At 36.4% G+C, this 6,000-nt stretch overlaps 1 long non-coding RNA gene across 2 annotated transcripts in view; it reads right to left on the bottom strand.

Annotated features, from left to right (window-relative positions):
- Nucleotides 1-401: 401 nt before the first annotated feature.
- Nucleotides 402-6,000, bottom strand: part of LOC149918896 (uncharacterized) — a 28,475-nt gene continuing 22,876 nt past the window's right edge. For both annotated transcript variants that reach the window (XR_016464639.1, XR_016464640.1), the window contains one exon: nucleotides 402-3,176. This is a non-coding gene — a long non-coding RNA (uncharacterized LOC149918896). The remainder of the gene's footprint in view (nucleotides 3,177-6,000) is intronic.

Here is a 6,000-nt window from a genome sequence, read left to right as displayed (position 1 = left end):
GAAGGATATAAAAGCTCATAAAGGCTGATTGATAAAAATTACTACCTTTCAACAAAAACATGGAAAATCCCAGTAATATGAACTGAAAATAGCATTAAAGCATGAACAGAAATGGTTACATACAACAAATGTATATATGACAGACGTTCACATCATGCATTTTTTTTGAAAGGCTGATTGTTTCTAATTGTTCTTAGTCCAAAAAGGGAATTGGCTTCTGGATTTGATGCTTTACAAGGCTAAATATATATATTTATATTTACTCCAGGCACTGAAATAATCCTTTAGACTTACCCTTACTTCTAGATGAAACCCAAATACCTGGAGATCTATGTCTGATAACTATATCAATGTGTTTCTTAAGTTTTTACTGAAGTGCTTCATATCATCTCAGAGGAAAGGAGAAGGACTCAGAGTTTATCTCCACAAAATGGAAGGCATTCTTGTGAAATATTTATACCAAGTTTGCAACAAAACCAGTGGGAGTTAAAAACTCCTACCAGCTCCCAGAAAAGCTCAGCATCTTGCAGTAAACCATAAATGAGCAAGAAGATAAAATATATTCCTTATACCATATTTCAGATCTTTTAGATCAGAGTTAAACATAGACATATTGGCTAGATGGAATAAGAAACACATGTTACCTCTGCCAGTGGTATGAAGGCTGTTGATTTGGCAGCTTACAATTCTGTACATGGACTTTTATCTGGAAAGTTTCCTATTCTAGAGCAACAGTGGAAACAGTACACCAGCATCTCTGCAATTCCTTATCTAAGTGACTCATCTCTCAAAATAGAAGATATTGTATGCCTGTGAGATTTTCAGGCATTCTGGTCTGACTTTTCAGCTTGGATGCCAAATACAATTAGTATCAAACTTAAGATGGCAATTTCTGGGACCCCAAAACTTCGGTCAACTGATCACTCACTTTATATACTGTTTTACTAAAGTATTTCCATTTTTTTACTTCTTTTCTTAACAGAGGAAGATTTCATTAGTTTCTATATCACAGGAATGGTCAGGATCCCAGAAAGGTAGCACAATTTATATGGTGCCTGTGTGGAAAGAGATGTGAAGATGTGGTCCCAGCCACAAACAACTTCAAATCTAGGGCCCTAATTCTCATCTGTGTTTATCTGAGTCATAACTCAACCCATTTTGGAGTTGGTGATTTATTACTTTATGTGAAGTATATATATAATACACATAAGGACATTTCTATGCATTTTCTCATATATTCTAATTACCAGAAATAAGATGAAGTGCCAGCTTTCCCCATATGCCTCTCCACCCATCATTATCTGTCTTTAGTTGCTCAAACAAATCAGGGCTGGGGAAGATTTGTATTCAAATGGTCAATGACTTGAGGGGAGAGGGAGGAGGTCTGAGATTTGCAGAGACAATTAACCTCAAATTAAAACTCCTTTAATACGAGCCTACAAATATTGTTTATCTTCCTTTTCTGTTGATTAAAGCATTACCTAATTTTTTTTCCACTCTGCCTCTTTCATACGCTTAATAAACTCATGCCTTGTGGTGCTGGTGACTTTTACAGATCAGCTCCTCTACCACCCATCAATCTTTACGCAGAGCATTAATGTTTTATTACTCTTGTTCTGGTCGTAATGATTTTTCCCTTCCTCTGCTGATTTTTTTCTTTTTTTAATCAAAAGTAATTTACAGCGCTCTTCACCAAAATGAGCCTTTGCCAATTTAAAATACATCATGTGTGTGTTCTCTGACACTTGGTCAAATCAAAACCTGACCGATATGTTTTGCTGGCTTTTAATCAAGCTACATTAGGTCATAAATAACATGGTCCTGTAGGAATTTCCCTAACCATTAAAATTAAAGAAAAATGTCTTTTAAGTCACTTAAAATTCTGCTTTTCTGTGTTTTTTTTTGTTTTTTTGTTTTTTTTTCCAAATAGTATTAATAAGAATAACTGAGTGAAGGATCCTTTTAAAATACTGTATTGTATATTCCTTTGATCTGCAGTTTCAAAAGTAAAACAGATTTCCTCAAACATTCAGTTATTTGTCACTATTCATGAAACAGTCACTGTGGATTTTATTGAGTGGATTATGAATAACTGAAATAAAAGCTATTCAGAATCAATATGAATCAAGGCAGACACTTATCTGTTTTTTCACCTACAATCTATTCTACAAGAAGCAGTTGTCAAGTTCACCAATACATCACTTAGCAGGAGATCAGTTCTGCCAAATATTTCCTTTGCAACACTGGCATAAACCTCATTTTCACCTCTCTGCTGTGCATTAGAGCTAAAACTTTTCCCTTTATAAACACACCATTTTGTGTCAAGTTCACAAGATTCTTGGATAACAACAGTTTTTTACCATGGGTATTGTGTAGTATTTCTTATTCATTCCAGTAGATACTAGATTGTTTTTATAATTTTAATATTTTTCTAAATCTTCTCAGCAATAATTCATATTCATTTGCTAAATATTCAGCTAATCCTTTTCTTTTTAATTTTTTTTTTTTAATTTATTTTTTACATTGCTGCAAATAAAAAGACATCTGGTTATATTCATCTGTGAATTTGCTATGAATACAATTTATAACATGGTTGTACTTTAGCCTGCAGTCCATATTTGTTAACTTTTTCAAGATGAAGATTTGTGTACTGAAATTTTTTTTTGAATCTTGGACGTTTTTCAGAGTTGAAAGCTAGAGATTATCTTGTCCCTTGGCAGAGATGTTGTAAAAGCGTCTTCTTCTGTCCATCTCCCTGCTGTTTAAGAAATAGGCTGATGAGATCATAGGCTTCTGCCTTCAGACTCTTTTGCCAAAAACCTTAATTCTACAGAAACGAGAGTTTCTTCTGGCAGAATGTAATCCTTGAATTTTGAAAAATCTTGACATTTTTAAACAATTAGGAGTAGTGGTTATGTTGCTATGCTGCTTTTTCCATATGGCACAAAAATCCAACATGAAAAACTTAAAGCTCTTTACACCATTCTACATTCAATAGCCCATCTCCACTGAAATGTGGTGTTAGATAGATATCAATTATTATTGCAGGGAATACTCTCAGCCACTGCAGTAAAGGAGCTGAAGTGTAAAGGTGTCTGGGAGGGAAAAAGATGCATGGATGACTTACCAGCTCATAAGCTGCAACATGAAGACACAGGTTAGGCATCTGTCTGAAGCTGCATTTGAAAAAGAAAAACTAATTTTAAAATAAACAAACAAAGCACAACAACCTACACTACACTTCTTTTTGCACAGCACACTTTTTCTGAGCTACAGGCCCTTCAAAGTGCTTGACTGAACAGAAATGGAAACAGAAAGCAATGTTGAAGCCAGGGTTCTTAAACTGACGGCTCTATATGCTTCAAGCAACAGAGGAAACCATACTGATAAGAATCATGTTTGGGGGCAAAGAAAATAGAGGTCTCATATTGTTAGAGGTCATAGAAAGGCATAGTTTGGAAGGAACTTTACAGTCAGTCCATCCAGTTCCTTCTCCATGCCATGGGCATGGCTGCTGCCCACCAGACCAGGCTGCTCAAGGCCAACACAGCCTTGAGCATCTCCAGGAAAGGGAACTTTTCCAACACCTTCCATAAGGAGCCATCTGTATGAAAGTAGGAGGACAATCCACCAGTTTAAAACTTATATTTTAATATACGACAGAGTAGTATTTTATTTCAAAATTCTGCAGTGATTTTCTATCAGTTCTGTGCTACTACTCAACTGTCTAGCTGTGCATAGATGTAAACTTTCTAAATTGTACCACAGATGCCGACCTGTGTAAGAAAGAAGGGTCTTATGAGCAGTGTCCGATGCTCAGAAAGAGAAGGCGGCCCCACTACCTCTCCTATCTTTAGTACAGACATCTTACAACCAGCTACACATCACCCAGTCCTACCAGATGCTAAAGAATACTGCACTCACACCCTGAAGGCAATTCTGGGTATCAATTAAGCCAGAGTTCTGTAGAACACAATTCCAGAGAGAAGAGTCAGGAATGCAAATTAGCTTGTGCTGAAGGAATCAAGAGCCAAAGGTCTCAATTTTTGTTTAGAAAAAGAATAAATGAACTCCATGGTCAGCTCTGTTTAGATAAAGTGTTAGACCACGCTCACAATTCAGGCAATCTCAGCTTTTAAATTCTCCCTGGAAACAGAGAATCAGGCATGAAGGCAGTTCAGGCACGACCTTGGTGAACACAAAATGTATTTCTAATGAGCCCTTTTGTCTGCATGTGGGACTTTAAATAAAGAAATGCCTAAAAATATTTTTATCAGAAAATAGTTTTTATTGGTGCATTTGTAAAATTTCATCAACTTATAGCTTTGTGCTACTTTTCATTTTGTAGCACTGAAGAAGTTCAGCTCCTTTACAGTGGAATTAACAGGAATTTGGTTTTGGAGGATCAAACGTTTTTTATGTATTCAGGAGTTATTATGTCTGTGTGTGCGAGGAAGTAATTTCAAAAGCCCAGACAGATGGATATTATTAGCATTTGCTGGCCTTTTTCACACCATACAAGAAAAGACAGGACTACTTTCAAGATAAAATAGTTCATCTAGCTTCCCTTAATGTCCTCAAAACACTAGAATGATTTTCAATGGTATTAAATGTTAGGGAAAATACATTTAAGAGCTTGCCTTGCACAGAAAAATTGCTTTATTCCTATTCATGAGTACCCATGCAATCACAGAAGTACTTAAGTCTAATTCAGATATGAGAAACAAATTAAATTATATCAGTGCAGTTATATTCACATAATGTCTAACCAAGAATAACAAATTTGGAAGAGAATAAAAAAAAAAATCGTATCCAGGACAAAACTTTGTGCCAGGAAAAAAACTGCAGGCCAAACATTTAGTATATAGTACATAAGAAATCTCATCAGTGGTTATTTAACTTTTCTTAGAGTATAAATTGATGTAAATGCATCTGTATAAAGATCTTTATCCTAAAAGCCATCCCCATCTTTTAGAAAGCCAACTTCAGGTCCCACTGGTATGTGAAGATCCTGTTACAGGAAGATAACGATTTTCAGTAAGTGGTTATATATTCTCAGTATGAGGACTGTTACAAGATCAGGCTCTACTATCTTCCTGCCTGTCATCTATCAGTATTTGGCAGCTTCAGTGTTAAAGCATGTGATTTGGAGCCTGATGGTATCTGAGGGATAACGTAGCTCAGCTAAAGATATGAATATTTGGGGAAACCAAAGTAGTAACACTGAGCTTTCTCTTACACTCTGTGTGCTATACAGGGTCAGGGAGCTCACGGGCAGATCTGGAGTGTCTGAAGGCCTGGATGTGATCAAAATGAACTTCCAGGGACCTTCTGGGAACTTTGGCAAGCTCAGGATTAATTGCATGAGCTGCAGCCCTGGGACATGCACAGTGATGTCTCCTCAGTAGAGTACAAACTCACTGAGCCAAAAGGCAACAGCCCCATGTCCTAGGCACCTCTGTGCTCTGGCAATACCCAGTATTCATCCATGCCTCACTCATGTTTCTTCACAAAATTGGAAATACACATATATACATGTATACATACATGTGTTGTCTAATGGCTTCTGTGTGATGCTCAGGTTGGAAGAAGCACTTAAAAGAAATAAGAACCTGACAATTTCCTTACACAAATTAGTGCTCAGAAACTCACAGAGCAGGGGACTCTTGAGAAATCTGCATTAGCCAAAGTCTAATTTAGAAAGGGGAGCTAAAAAAAAATAATTAAAAACTCAGTGGAATTATGGATGGGATGAATAGCAGAAAAAGGAAAATAGACTTCAACACGCAATCAGTGATAGAACAGTTGGAGAAGCACATTTTACTTTCACCTCAATGATCTGAGGAGGGACTTGCAGAGGAAATGCTGGAACTATCAGAAGGTTGTACAATCCCTCTACAAACACAGCAAATGAGGAAGAAAACAAACAGTTTCCCTCTTGGGCACCTATAGAAAACAAAGCAAAACAAAACAGCAGGGAACAAATAAAAAAGATGTGAA

Source organism: Phasianus colchicus, chromosome 2 (genome assembly GCF_987193195.1).
Source record: "Phasianus colchicus chromosome 2, bPhaCol1.hap1.1, whole genome shotgun sequence".
NCBI lineage: Eukaryota > Metazoa > Chordata > Aves > Galliformes > Phasianidae > Phasianus > Phasianus colchicus.
This window is presented reverse-complemented; position numbering and strand designations above follow the sequence as displayed.